Genomic DNA, 16,162 nt, shown 5'->3' with positions numbered 1-16,162 from the left:
TCACCAAGTATTTCAGTGCTACTCTGGGTTCTGAAGGGGGCTGTGATTTTCTCTGAGGTTCGGGGCGGGAGGAGGTGCCTCAGATGTGGCTGGTGCTGCTACTTGCAGGCTGGAGGCCTCCGCCACTGTCTGTGGGTCTCAGGCACTGCCCCACTGCCGGCCTCCCTCCGGGGCCTGCCTACCTGGGAGGCTTTTTCTTGCCCCCTCTCTCTGGCCAGCCCCCTGCAGTGTTTCCTGTTGAGCTCCTTCAGAGAGGGGGGTCCCTTGGCAGAGCTGTTTGAGCCCTACATGAGCCCCTTCTTGCCTTCCCACCCCAGCCTTCTCCATCCCAGAGCAAAGGAGGACTATGTGGGGATGAAGAAGGGCCCACACAGCCTCAGACTGTTCCTCAAGCCCTTTTTCTCTCCAATCCCCAGGCCCAGCCCGCTGTCAGGCCCTCTCTGCCTGGTGTCTTCCTCCTGCGATTTTCTCTCAGGCGCCTTTCCTCCCTTCACCCAGCTTCTGTCTGCCCCCACTAAGCCTGTTGGGCTGGTTTGAACCTGTTGGAATCCCAGGATCAGACGCCTGGACAGTGTGTCAGTTCTTTTCCGAGAGGCCCATGAGTCCCCTGCAAATCAAGGGGTGTGGCTGGCCTTGTTCCATGAGGTGTCATGCCCACCCTCTCATACCTAATGCTCCATAGCTATTTGGGGACCAGTGTATTTCTAGCCTGCTCTGGAGGACAATGTGGCCTGATTGCTCATCCCGGTTCAGCCACAACATCCTTGCCCAGGAGTTTGGCCCAGCAGTCAAGAAGCTGGGGGAAGAGAGAACACATTTTCTAAGTACCCATTATGAGCCAAGCATCCTGCTGGGCACTTATAAATTGAAGACCTCAGGAGCCCCTAACTCTTTAGTAAACTTTTAGCGAACACCTACTCTGTCTTTCGCTTTATCAACCTTATCTTTTTTACAATATTCTTGTGAACTGTTATTTCCATTTCAGAGTCGAGGAGACTGAGGGTCAGAGAGGTTAAGGGACTTTCCCAGGGTTATACAGCTAGTAAATAACTCCAAAGTCACTCTGCCACATCCTATCCCCAGTTGTGGCCTTATAAGACACGTTCAAGGAAAACAAGGCATGAACTACAAGACTCTACTCACCTAAACAAGGGGTGCAAACTCAAGTGCCTCCTGGACACAAATAGATCATTTAAATGAGTGAACCAGTCCAGGTGTAAAACAGTAGGGATGAGTGGAGACTGTGGATAATTGGAGAAGTCACATCCCATCTAAAGCGGGTAGGTGCTACTCAGCTCTAACCAAATGTTGCCAAGTGGAACTCTGGGTCAGTGTGACCAGATCTTCCAATTTTTCAGGAAAAGCTGGAAATCTGAGACTTTTATGTGAAGTTTACAAATAGAGCACATCCACATGCAGATTATATCAGGCTGACAATTGGGCCCCCTGAACCAGAAGATGCTCCAGGATCTTTGGAAGGACTCCACGTCTGGGAACCAGCTGTTTTTGAGTTTTGCACTCTGTTTAGGCCCTCAGGATAGGCCCCTATCTGGGAAGGGGAGTTTGGGGGTGAGGAGACACAGGACATACACGTCCAAAAGCAAAGGAAAAGCCACATGGTTATATCACAGGGCCAGTTGAAGGTCTGGGCCCGTCAGTTGCCAACAACAGAATCTAATTCTAGGTAACTTACGCAGAAAGGAATTTGTGCAAAGGAGTTCTAGAAGCTTAGAGAATTGGCAAGAGAAATAGGATCAGAAAATTGGTAGAAGACCAGGGGAACTGGATGGCTGGAACCACAGCTAAGGATTTTGCCACAAACAGCCTGCTGCCACCACTGGACACTGGAAGCCACAGGAAGCCTAGACCATTTTTCCCCCTAGGTAGCCCTCGGCCTACCCATCAAGAGGTTCCATCCAAATGAGACAGCGTGGTGAGCACAAGTATTTGATATTTTTGTTCCCCACAAAATCTGGTATTTGATCCGCAAGGTAGATCCTCCCAACACAGGAATGGGGTTTAGATGCTGAGAAGAGAAACACACGCTCAACACGCACACACAGTCCAATTGATAGTCTAAGCTGGAAGGGTCTGAAGAACCTCTTGTCTTTCATTTTCAGAATGGAGAAACTGAGGCGCAGAGCAGGCCAATGACTTGCTGAAGGCTGCAGAGAGAGCTTGCGGTCAAGCTAGACGTCGAACGCAGACCTCCTGACTCAGGTTTCCTAACTGAGCTACAAAGTGCTTCAGAACTCACGAGAAAGGAGGGAAATGTGAGGCTGGCAGGCAAGAAGGCATCTTGACAGAGGTGGAGAGAAGAAGGAGGAATATCTTAAGATGGCTACAGCTGGGGTGGGCCATGAGAGAGACATGAAAACCATCGTATGAAAGCCATAGCTTTGTTGTCGGAAATGCGGAACCTCAGGCCTGGTCTGCATTTTAACCAGATCCCCAGATGACGCCAGTGCACAGTTTGAGGAGTTTGAGAAGCAACGCTCTATTCAGTGGGGAGAAAGCAGTGCAAAACCTTTTTTTAAAAATCATGGCTTCAGGAGGGATAATGTTCTAGCTCATAAATTAGGTGCTGGGTTCATGGATGATGTTTATTTTGTGATTAAGCTTTATAACCTATTTCAGGGTTTTGAGCAAAAGTCAGCTCCTCAATGAAGCTTTTTATGGTCCCATTATTTAAAATTATACCCCCATCACCCGCTCTGTCCTCCTTTCCTCCTTTCCTGCTTTATATTTTTCTGGAATGCTTGTTACCATCCGAGAGATGAAAAACTGTCAGTTTTTATTTGTATATTGTCTATCTCTCTCTCCCTATAAGGTGAGCTCTACAAAAGCAGCAATTAGTTCTGGTTTAGTCCTTGCGCTATCCCCAGCATCTACAACAGGGCCTGGTACCCAGTAGGTCTTCAATAAATGCTTTTGGAATGAATGTGTTATATGGTACATATTAAATATTACATAATAAAATGGCTTTTAAAGTTAAAAAACCATACCCAACAATTATTGGGAGTTGCTATGTGCCAAGTCCTGGGTTGAACACTTTATGTGCCATAAGATCTCATTAAATCCTTACAGATCCTTAACATGCAGATGACAAAACTGAGGTTAGGAGAGCACATCACTTGCCCAAGGTCATAGGTAGGACACAGCAGAAGCATGACTTGAACTTAGCAAAGACAAGAGACTGGGTATCCTGAAGAGGGACCGGGGACAATGCTGGGCTCCAGAAGCAGTGGAGCTGAGGTCCTGCAGGGAAAAACGCTCTCCCGAGGCAGGGCCGTGTTGTTTAAGAGCTGGGGCTGGCCAGGCGGGTCCGGTTTTTACCTGGGGACTCTGAAGCCACGCGGAGAAGGCAGCAGCCTGGGGCTTGTCCTGATGTGCTCAGATTACAACAATGTGCTGAGAAGGCAGCTCAGCGCCTCACAGACTCACCTCCATCCAGAGGCCCAGAGAGGGCAAGCTACTTGCAGAAGGACAACAGCCAGCAAGCCGCTGAATGGAGGTCTCAAAATCTGAGCCTTTTTGAAGCCTAGTGCTGCGTGTTCTCTCCATTCTCCGAGCACCTCAGACTGGGGAGCTGGCAGCTCTCTGATAGGGGCTCCACAGCTGCTGCTGCTTCTGCTTTTCTCCCAGTAACATGTCTGAGGGAAGTAGAGACTCCTACTGGGCCACCATTCCCTGCCCCTCTCTTTCCCTCTAAGTCACCCACCTTCAAAAATAGCTCCCAAAGTCAGCCATTTCCCTCCATTGGGTGCGTCACCCTTCTCCTCCCCCCACCCTCCTTCTGTTGACTGAGATCTAATTCATATACATGTTAATCAAGGTCCTCCAGAGAAACAGAACCTGTAGGATACAGATATATAGATAAGAGGAGACAGTATAGTAAGTGACTCACGTGTTTACAGAGGCCGAGAAGCCCCACAATCTGCCGTCTGCAAGCTGGAGGCCCAGGAAAGCCTAGGGTGTGCTTCAGTCTGACTCTGAAGGCCTGATCGAGGGTGCTGATGGTGTAAACACCGATGTGAGCGCAAAAGTCCAAGAACCAGGAGCGCCGACGTCCGAGGGCAGAAGATTGCTGTCCCAGCTCAAGCAGAGACAGAAAACATGCCCTTTCTCTGCCTTTCTGCTCGTTTTGGACCCTCAAGGAATTGGATGAGGCCCACCCACATTGGGGAGGGCCATCTGCCTCACTCAGTCTACTGATTCAAATGCTAACCTCTTCTGGAAACGCCTTCACAGACACACCCAGAAGCAATGTTTTACCAGCTATCTGGACATCCTGTAGCCCAGTCAGTTTTTTTTTTTTTGAGGAAGATTAGCCCTGAGCTAACATCTGCTGCCAATCCTCCTCTTTTTGCTGAGGAAGACTGGCCCTGAGCTAACATCCGTGCCCATTTTCCTCTACTTTCTATGTGGGATGCCTGTCACAGCATGGCTTGCCAAGCCGTGCTATGTCTGCACCTGGGATCCAAACCAGTGAACCCCAGGCCGCTGAAGTGGAACGTGCGCATGTAACCGCTGCGCCACCGGGCCAGCCCCTATATGGTCTTTCTGTGTCTGGCTTCTTTCACTGAGCACAATGTTTTCAAGGTTCATCCATGTTGTAGCGTATATCATTACTTCATTGTTTTTTATGGCTGAATAATATTCCATTGTATGGTTAGACCACATTTTGTTTATCCATTCCTCAGTGGATGGACATTCGGGTTGTTTCCAGTTTTAGGCCATTATGAGCAATGCTGCTGTGAATATTCATATGGTTTTTGTGTAAATACCATTATTTCCTGCCTGGACCAGACCACTAAGCCCCTCACTGGAGTCCAAGCTTTTGCCCTTGGCCCCCAGGCGTCCGTTCTTCTCACGGCAGCCAGAGGGGTCCTTTGAAAATGGAAGTCAGCTCACGTCATGCGTCTGTTCTAAACCTCCAGTGGCTCCCCTTTACCCTGAGGATGAAGTTAAAGAGCCAGCACAATCTCCACCCGGCCTCCAGCCCTGCGGTTGCCCACAGTTATCTGCACTTCCGCCTCACTGGCTGTCTCTCAGTTCCTCAAACGAGCTACGCTCCTCCCTACCCCCATGCCTTTGCAAGTGCTGGCCCTTTGCTTGGAAGGCTCTCCCCACTCCTTCCTCCATTTTGTCTGCTAGCTCGTCTTCATCCCCCCAGGTCTTGGGGGAATCACTTTCTGTTGGAGAAGGGAAGCCTTCTTTAATCTTCCCAGTAGGGAAGCTGTGGAAGATGCTAGGTGCCCCGCTCAGATCCCTTTTTCCAGCAGGGACATCCATTGTCTATCCGCTAGGAGTGTCAGCTGCTCCCTTCAGCAGAAAATTGCCCTCTCCCAAGGGGCCCTGCCTCACCTAGGAGGTTATGACACCGGCTTCTATCTCCCCTGCCCAGCAGCTTCAGTCCATGACTGGCATAGGGACACAAAAGGCTGGCCCTCTTGCCTCAAGGTGGGACGCATCTATGGTGCAATTTAGACTCCAGAGCTCCTCGCCCTCTGCCCCTGCCATAGTGGATCGGGTCAGACTGGACTTTATCTAGCCTCCCCTGCCCTGTCCTGCTTCCCTCGCTCCTTCAGTGAATCTCGGCACCTGTGTCAGACTCAGCCTAAGATAATATTTTACGTGAGATTGAAATATCATCCACGTCAATATCTAATTTGTCCTCTCTCGACTTCTGCTGATGGAAATGATGGGGAGGAAGGCTACGCGCTCCCCCAAGTCCCCTTTGGCACTGCGCATGTGTCTGGGCACCCCGTTAGTGCCCCCAAGGCACAATGCCCTTTGTGGCTCCGCATACTTCACCTGTTTGTTGACTGTCTCTTTCCCACTTGATCTTAAGTTCTCTAAGGTCATGGACCACATCTGTCTCTGCTAGCTTATCTTTGTTATCCACCTGGCACCTTGGGGAGTCTAATAAATATTCGGTGAAGGATGTTCCTTGCTACTGTATTTACAACACCAAAAGACTGGAAACAACCTAAATGTCCAAGAACGGGAAATCATAAAAAAATAATGAAATGTCTCTACAATGGAATACTATAGATCCATTTAATAGGAACCACGTAGAATTATGTGGACTGATATAGAACAATCCTAAGTGTATAGTTAAGTGAAAAAAAAATCCATGTGCCAAACTATGTATATAGTATGCTGTTTTTTTCTGTTAAAAAATGTATGTACTTTCAAAGAACGAAGCTCATGAATACTGATAAGAATACAAAAATATCAGCACCCAACAAGCTAAAATTCACAATTCCCACATCCAATCAAGTAATGTATACGTACCTTTTGGCTTGCTTATTCACAGAACAGGGGGGACCTGGATGTGTATAAGATGGGGTGGGAAGGAAACTTTCTGCTCTATACCCTTTGTCTTTCAAATTTTGTGCCATGTTCACACCTTATCTATTCAAGAAATACATAAAATTTAATAAATTTTGGGGCTTGAAAAATAAGCCCTATTCATGGCACGTATATGGGGACCACTGGTCAGCTGGGCCCCCTTACCCAGCGGGCTTCTTCCTTGGCTGATGCCCTAGATTCGTATGGAGCCAGCAGCGCTGGGCCCTGCGTTCCCGACGCCTTACACTGAAGCCAGAGAAGTCAGAGAAACCTGGAGGCACCGCCCCCTCCTCAGCCAACCACCTGGGAGCCAGCATGGGGCAGAAGGAAGAGTGTGAGATTTGTCTGGCTATCTGTATTTCCGAATCCTAATAAAACTTGCAAACACTTTGACCTAGAAATTCCATCGCTAAGAATTTACCCTAAAGGAACCATCAAGGATTATGCATAAAGGTTTAGCTATAAGGATATTCACTGAAGGATTATGACGTCAAGGACTTATGACAGTAGGGGAAAAAAATGGAAACAGCCCTCAGTAATGGACTGACTAAATGAATTAGGCTGCATTCACACAAAACACTGTATGCATTCCTCATGCAGTTTTAAAAAAGTTGTTTGAAGAAAGAAAGAGAAGAGCAAACGAAAGGGATGTCTAGTGTCAGGTGGAGCTTGGTTCAAATTCTTCCTGTACTCCTTATGAGCGGTGTGACCATCACCTACTTAATTAACTTCTCTGGGCCACTTGTTTCCTGGTCTGTAAAATGGTCATACTATAGGGGCCGGCCCCATGGCTGAGTGGTTAAGTTTGCGTGCTCCGCTTCGGCGGGCTGGTGTTTCGTGGGTTTGGATCCTGGGCGCAGACATGGCACCGCTCATCAGGCCATGCTGAGGCGGCACCCCACATCCACAACTAGAAGGACTCACAACTAAAAATACACAACTATGTACCAGGGGACTTTGGGGAGAAAAAGGAAAAATAAAATCTTAAAAAAAAAATGGGTATACTATCAAATATGTTGTGTTAATCAGGATGGCTTACTGCTGTGACAAATAACCACAAAATCTCACTGGCTTAATGCAACAAAGGTGTATTTCTCTCTCATGCCATGTCTGATGCAGATGTTCCTGGGCAGGTGTCTTCCAACTGATGGACTCGAGGATTGGGTCCCTTTTCATCACAAGCCTCCATCCTCTTAAACTTCTTTGCTCCCTTCCAGAGGACAGGAGAGAGAGCATAATAGATTGGACAGGATGCTTTATGGCCAGGCCTGGTAGAGGGGGTACGTCACTTCTGCTCATGGCCTATTGCTCACGTCCTAGCTGCAAGGGGTCTGGGAAATGTAGTGCCAGCACCCAGGAAGAGGAAATGGGTTCCATGAGCCCCCGGCTTTGTCTCTGACACACACCTCACGGGGCTCCCCTGAATGAATGAATGAATGAATGGAATAAATGAAGTAGCACATGGTAGGTACTCAGATGTCCCTGCTGCCTTTTCCTCCTTCCCTTCCGTCTATGATTGCCTCTAGAGGCGACTGCCCTAACTCTTCGAAAATTGATGTCCTCCTGAAAAGTTTTGTGTGAATTGAGCCAAGATGTTTATGCGTCGTGGGGGAAGAGGGTGGGGCAGATTGGAGGGCAGGGTGCCCACTGAAAGGAGCCCTGGAGAAGAGATCGTCCCTCCCACCACTCCGCCCTCATCTCACCCAGATTCCCCTCCAAAGAGGTGTAAGTCTGACCATGGTATCCTCCCCTTAAAGCCTTCAGTGGCTCCCCATTGCCTTAGGGACCAAGTCGAACCTCTCACTCCTGTGAGGTCTGACTCCAGCTCGTCTCCCCAGGCCCCTCTATCACCATCCCCTTGTGGCTTGCTGCATGATATCCACACTTCTTCAGTTTCTAGAATGTACCTTGCTTCTGTCTGCCTCCGGGTTTTCCACTCTACACCCCTCTCTGCTCGCCCAGCGCTTCCTGAGGAAAGTCCCTCTCTCTGACTCCTTAATCTAGACTGGATTCCACTGCTCTACCCTTGCTGAACTCTCTCTGCTTTTTCTCCACGGTGATGATCAAATTTTGTAATTTAATATCAGTCTCTCCTGCCAGACTGTAAGCTCAGAAGGGTGGAGGTGACTTCTATTTTGTTTGCCAATGTGTGTGTCCAGGGCTCTATTTTCCTCGTCTGTAAGACGGAGACGATAACTGCGATGGACTGAATGTTTGTGGTCCCCCTCTCCCCCCTAATCCCTAGGTGAAGCTCTAACCCCCATTGTATGGTATTTGGAGATAGGACCTTTACAGAAGTAATTAAGGTTAAATGAGGCTGTAAAGGTGAGAATCTGACCCGATAGCATTAGTGTCCTTATGAGAAGAGATCCCAGAGAGCTTGCTCGCTCTCTTCCAGAGCACAGAGAGGCCATGTGAGCACACAGCGAGAAGGTGGTCGCCTAAAAGGTGAGAAAAGAGGTCTGAGAATGAAATCGACCTTGCTGGCACCTTGATCCTGGACTTCTAGCCTCCAGGACCATGAGAAATAAAATTTCTGTGGTTTAAGCCACTCAGCCTTTGGTATTTTGTTATGGCAGCTGGAACGGACTAAAATGTAACAGAACCCACCTCAATAATTGTTTTTTCAGGACTAACTGTTAATACCTGTAAAGCACTGAAAAGTGGGCCTGGCGTGGAGTTAGCCCTGTTAACTGTTAAGAGTGTCACACACCAGATGTAAGCATTTGTGGAATGAATAAACAAGTCCATTTTGCAAGTTTAAGTTCTTACATAATGGTTTGCTTAAAGTGAACTTACCCCCTTTACTATCCCAGGACATTCAGACACGGATGAACTCCTTAAAAAGGGAATTTATAAAAATAAAAATAGGGAGTTGTTAACAGCCAGTTCGTGTCTCCAACTCTTTTTTTCCTAGAATGTCCACCAGAGGGCTCCTTGAGCGCTTTCTTCCAAAACATCCCTGTCCCCTGGAAGTGACCGCTGCGGGAAGGAAGAGAAAATTGCATGGAAAAACGTGGTTTATTCCATGGACGTAAACAAAGGCAATACAATCATAGGCATAGCTGGGTGGGGAAAAAACTCAGGCCAGAGTGAGAAGAAGCAAGTTGGAATCTTAACTTCACTGACCCTGGACTGGGGTCTTGGTGACATCTCTGAACCTTGGTTTCCTCATCTAGAAAATGGAGATAATCCTGTCAAGCATAAAGAGTTTTGGGAGGACCGAATAAAAGTATTTTGTAAAACGTTAGCTGTTGTCATCCAAGGACCGAGTTGCATGGACCTGCTTTACACGCAGGATCTAACCATGAGGCTAGGCAGCGACTCCCCACCCCCAGACTTACCCGATTCAGCCCACCAACGTCTGTTGTTCAGCACCCAGAATCTGCATGCATTTAGAGTGGACATCAATTATTTTTGCCATAGTCTCTGCCATTACCTATTCTATATGCTCGTCTCTCTTTGCTTGCTTTATTTCGCCTGCCTGGCCCCTAAAGTTTGCAACTTCTGGTCTAAATAGAGAGTTCTGTGCCAGTCAGATGAGATCTGGGATGCTGCATTAATAATCCCAATCAGTGCTATTTATGAAGCCAGGCATGAACTGTATGCCTAATGTATGCAAGCCAAATATAACCAGCACTTCTGGTTGCCTAGTCTCCGTGCAGTGACTTATCTGGTGGAAAAATGCAATTGGAAGTAATTAAAATCTCTTCCCAATCTCTCAAAAAATGCAAAGGAGTGAGTACATTTTTAAAAAGAGCTTTGTTGAAGTATAATTGACATATAATCAACTACACATATTTAAAGCGTAATTTGATAAGTTTTGACATAAGTATACACCTGTAATAGCAACACGATGCTCAAGCTAAAGAATATACCTGTAATGAGACTAGCCTGGTGGTGTAATGGGTAAGTTCGCTTGCTCCACTTCAGTGATCTGGGGTTCACGGTTCAGATCCCAGCCGGGCGTAGACCTCTGCACCGCTCATCAAGCCATGCTGCAGAGGCGTCCCACATACAAAATAGAGGAAGACTGGCACAGATGTTATCTCAGGGCCAATCTTCCTCACCAAAAATAAAAGAAGATACCTGTAACTCCTAAAAGTTTACTCGTGCACTTTGCAATCCTATCCTCCCACCTACCCTGCCCTCCTCCCATTCCCAAATAACCACTCGTTTGTTTTCTCTCACTGCAGATTTGTTTGCATTTTCTAGAATTTTATATAAGTGAAATCATACAGTATGTTTTCCTTTTTGTCTGGCTTCTTTCACTCAGCATAATTATTTTGAGATTCACGCATGTTGTTGTGTGCATGAATAATTCATTCCTTTTTTTTCGGCTGGCTAGTATTCAATTGTATGGATAGACCACATTTTGTTTATCCATTCACTGGCTGATAGTCATTTGGTTTGCTTCCAACTTTTGGTTATTACAAATAAAGCTGCTACGAACGTTTGCGGTCCAAGTCTACTTGGAGACATATGTTTTCATTTCTCATAGGTAAATACCTAGAAGTGGAACAGCCAGATCATATGATTATTATATATTTAACTTTTTAAGACATGGCAAACTATTTTCCAAAGTAGCTGTGCCACTTTTCCTTTCCTTTCTAATAGCAGTGGACGAGAGTTCCAGTTGCTCCATATCCTTGCCAGCACTTGCTAAGGTCAGTCTTTTTAATTTTAGCCATTCTAATAAGTGTGGTTTTGGAGTAAATACATGTCCATTTTAGAGTAAGACTTTTTTAAAACATTCCCTCTTCCATCACAGAGGTCTCCTTACAGGAAGCAGTTCCTTAGAAGTATGCTCGGGTCTCGAACTCTCTGACCACTTTTCTCCCAAGATGTAACCCACTGCTGGGACCCTGCGTAATCAAGCAGTAAGAGCTGAGTCAGTGAGAATCCTCTTCCCTTGGAAGGTGGAGAGGGAAAGAGTGTGACTAATCACACCTAAATAATTATAAATTAGCTCATCTCATCCTCATATTAACCCCAGGAGATTACAAAGATCCTTAACCAAATTGTAGACATGAGGAAAGAGGCTTAGAGAGAAAATTACTTGTCCAAGGTCACACAGTCAGCTCCAGGATTTGAATCCAGATCCACTTGGTTCTAAAACTTGTGCTTGCTCTTCTCTCATACAGAATCCATCGTTCTGGGTGCCACAACCTTAGAAGGTCTCCATCAGGCTCCAGAGGTAACAGAAGTGGCAAGTGGACTGTCTGAAATGTGTCAGCTGAGGAGCGGACAAAGGAATTAGGGCCATCTAGCCAGAAGAGAGAGCTCACAGCTGTGGTATGAAAATGGTCTTCAGACACTTGAAGGCCCGTGTCTGACCCAGAACATATCATTCTTTAACGCTCCCTCTAGATGATAAAAACATTTTCAGTATTAATCACGTAATGATCAATAAGGATCATCATTGTCTTGATTGATTGTTCCATTTTAAAACAATTAACAATTAGGAAGTAGGAACACATTTCAATTTTACATATATTGTTGAAATTCAGTAAAATAGTTCATGCATGAACTAAAATTAGCCCTGAGCACACAGAAGTATTACACCTTGTCACTCACACACTGTTGCCCTGTTTTAAATTTTAAACACAAAAACTCCAAGTGGCCACATAGAGTGACAGAATCGAAGTAGGTTAAGTTCTGTTTCTTGATCTTTACAATCACTGTACTATTTTCTTTTTAATCTACTGTTTAAATGACGAATCTGTTACACCATAGACTCTGGAGTCATAAACTGTGCCCAATGATTTCATGTCTTTATAAACTTACATTGAAACCAACATAGCTGGGACCAGCCGTGTCAGGGACCAGCTGAGCAACTGGAATTCTCTGAATCAACATCCTACAGGCAGACCGCAGTGTTTATTAAAAGGTGAGTTATTAGGGGCTGGCCCCATGGCCGAGTGGTTAAGTTCGCGCTCTCTGCTGCAGGTGGCTCAGTGTTTCGTTGGTTCGAATCCTGGGCGCGGACGTGGCACTGCTCATCAAATCATGCTGAGGCAGCGTCCCACATGCCACAACTAGAAGGACCCACAACAAAGAATATAATACAACTATGCACTGGGGGGCTTTGGGGAGAAAAGGAAAAAAATAAAATCTTTAAAAAAAAAAGGTGAGTTATTAAAAAGTTCTAGTTTTAAATTTATGCTTTGTGTTCTATTTGAATTCATATTATATATTTATAATATTATATAACCATTTATATTTATTGAAACTCAACAGGAACTGTAGCAATTGTTCAGAACCTAAACCAACTCAGGGGAGAATATTTTGTCACAGACATTGTTTAGAATTGCTATTGTATTTTGATAATAAAAATCGCTGTTGTACTTTGATAATGACTGACTGTTAGCCTGTTTGATTATTGTTTTAAAGTTCTCTACTCAAAACATTCCCCCTTGCTGCTGACCGCTCCGCTCCCACTGCCCCGCCATCGGTACCTCTCTGGTCACGTGGACGAGAGATTGGACAGCTCACATGGCAGTGAGTGCGGGACCCAGACAGGTGGCTGTGTATAGCTGGGTAGCAGCGACTTCTCTGAACCCCAGTTTCCTCGTCGTTAACCTGGGAATTTATTAACGTCTATTCTAAAGGACCGCTGTGAGATCAAATGGCACAGTGTCTGGGGAGGCGCTTTCTCTTTCTGTCCTTTTATCCCTTTCTTCTGGGGGGTTGTAGGGGTGGAAACTCCAATCTTATTGTCTCCTTACTGCAGATGGGGACGCCTGGATACACATCGTCCCTGTCATCTCATTGTCCACAGTGCGAGCTGCAGGGCCCCCTCCCCACCCACATGCTGCCTCACCTACCTTCCTCCAAAGTCATCCTCACCCTGGGCCTTGACGGTGGTTTAAGAAGGTCTTTCCATCAGGCAGTGGTCCTCCAATTTAAGCGTGCGCCAGCATCCCCTGCAGGGCTTGTGAAACTCCAGCCCACCAGGCCCCCCGCCCTCAGAGTGTGTGATTCGGCAGATAGGAGACGAGGCTCGAGGATGTGCATTTCTAACAAGTTCCCAGGTGAGGCTGATGCTGCTGGTCCTGGGACCACACCTTGAGAAGCTCTGGCCGACATCAATTATGGCAACTCCATCCCCCTTTGCCAGTGATTGATTCAGAGTTGAGACTGAACCAGTGAACCAAGGAGATGCAAGAAGGGGCTTGCTCTGGGCTGATGGATGTGAGAAGCTCCTCCCTCTCCTTCTTCCATGAGAAGGCGGAGATGCCTCAGCAAGTGGTGGCAGCCACTTTGGGACCATGAGGGGAATTGGTCTTCAGTGAAGCTGATGCTGTGGACTGCCGAGAGGGAAGAGGAAGAGAACCTGGGATCCTAATGATATCATCAAGCCCACTCAACTTTAGGATTTTTTTTGGATTTGGGAGAAATTTTAATTTTGATTTCCAGACCACTTGACTATGGTATATGAGAGAAAGCGAGTAGTCAAGAATAAGGCCAAAGTGTTTGGCCCAATCAACTTGGAGGATGGAGTTGTCCTCAGCTGCCCTGGGGAAGGCTGTGGGGTGTCGAAGATGGAGAATTCTGATCAAGGCTTAAAATCTCCCCTTCTTTGCAAATTTAACTGTTCCAGTTGTTTCAAGAGCTACCACTTTTGATGACAGTCAGCCTTTTCATTTTTCCATTTCCCACTTGTTTCTATACTATAAAAGGGCAAAAGCGAGGGGGGCCTGGGGACCTCCAAACTTGCAGCTGGAGTCTGAAGTGACGGCAGCCTTGTGGAAGACCATGCCCTTCACCTTGGGTTTGGCAGGCTCTTTGCAGAAGGCTCTGGTCACCTGCCTCTTATATAACATCCATTTCCTTGCAATTTGGGACAGGTATGAATTTCCACTGCAGGAGCCAGGAACATCACTTAATTTTTTCTGAAATCCAATTATTCCTGACCCAGGACCCCGACCTGTTCAGGTAGTTGGAATGCAAACTCGGCCATAACTCAGGGCTTCCTAGTTCTGGTCTTGGACGAAGGTTGTGGGATTCCTCTATAGGCAAATATGTTTGAGGGGGGCCGTCTGGCTTTTGATCTACTCTGGTTGCCCCGATATGCCATCTGTTCAAGCCCGCAGAACCCCTGAAGTTGGCAAGACCACTATTTCCGTGCAGGGGTCTCTGTTCAGACTGGCTACTCCAGACCCAGGAGCCAGTCTCCCAGGTTGTACCTGGGCCTCCGATCCTCAGGAGCCCCAAACCGTGTCTCCAGTCTTGGGGCATCTCCCACTTCTCAGAGGAGGAGCCCTGCTTCAGCCTCCACCCCTCCGAGCTCCCCGCTCCCCCTCCGGCAGGATCTCCTTCCAATGGGTCTATGGAACAGGGCTGGCCTCTCTGTGGGTGGACGTGACCCTGGAGTTGTGCAAAACGGCAGCCCTGGGATTCTCCCTTCCTCTCTGAACCGCCTACTTCTCTCTTGCCTTTTCACAGCTCGGGTCCTCCCTTCCTGCCACCTCCCAGCCCTCGTGTGCAGCATCACTCATCTCCGTAAAAATGCCAAAGTCTCCGCCGAAGCCCCTTTTCATAAATTGCAAAGTACACATTTCCCGGAGTCTGCTGACCGTCAAAAGTCTTTCTTCTCCGAGTTTCTGCTGACTCGCAGAGGGGAACAGAGGGACTTTGGTCTCATCATTTGTTGACTCCTCTGGGTCAGGAAGCGGGAGGAGAGGGTTGGCTGGAGCAGTGGGGGTTTCCATGCCAGGTAGTGGCTCTTTTTCTCTCACTGTATTTAAAATCAAACAGGCCTCAAACCACAAAGATTCATTTCCTTCTGAAAACGTTCCCCCCTATCTTCTGCATGGGAAATTCATATTCCTCCTAGTTAGAGCATTTCGATTTAATTTCATGAGAACCAGGAATCCTGACCTTATTATGCTGAGGGACACTACCCCTCCCTGCTGGGGTCACATTACAAAGACTTCTCACATCTGCGGCTCACAGGGAAGGGGCCAGGCCCCAAAGGCCCCACTGTCTTTGTGCGTGCGTGTGTGTGTGTGTGTGTGTGTGTGTGTGTGTGTGTGTGCGCATGCCTGCAGGCCTGTGTTTCCCTGGCTACAGAAGGGGCAGAGCAGCCTTGTCTGACCAGGCCACACTAAGTGCTTGGCACTGTGTCTGGCCCATAGTAGGTGCTCAATAAATGGAGATGTTATCGTCATTAGTTGTAGCTGGTTCCATACCTAACATACATCCTTCCCATTTTTTCCTTCCTAACAGAATCCCGATCTTCTTGCCTAGAATAAAGACCTTCCCCAGCCTGTCTTGCCCCTTGCTGTGGCCATGTGACTGCACTTTATTCGGTGAATTGTAGGTAGGATTCTAGGAGACTTCCAGGAGTCTCAGCCTTCAATTCAATTCTCTTCTGACACCAGCGACCCAGGATTAGCGCAGACCCCATAGGTTAAGGGCTTAGTCCCACAAGACTGCCCCCACCTCAGATGCCAGTCACAGGTATTGGGTTCCCAGGGTCCCCACACTTCTGTCTGACTTGACTGCAAATCAGGGGCTCCCACAACCCCCTCCTCAGAATCAATAATCTACTATAACAGCTCACAGAACTCAGAGAGACACGTCACTTACCATCACTGGTTTATTATAAAGGATGTGACAGAGGATACAAATGACCAGCCAGAGGAAGAGATAGATAGGGCGAGATCCAGAAGGGTCCCTGAGTGCACGAGCTTTTGTCCCTGTGGAGTTGGGGTGCACCACCCTCCTGGCACATGGATGTGTTCCCCAGACCACAAGCTCTCTGAACCCTTTCATTTCGGGTTTTTATGGAGGTTTCATG

Source organism: Equus caballus, chromosome 8 (assembly GCF_041296265.1).
Source record: "Equus caballus isolate H_3958 breed thoroughbred chromosome 8, TB-T2T, whole genome shotgun sequence".
NCBI lineage: Eukaryota > Metazoa > Chordata > Mammalia > Perissodactyla > Equidae > Equus > Equus caballus.
Note: the sequence above shows the minus strand (reverse complement) of the source record.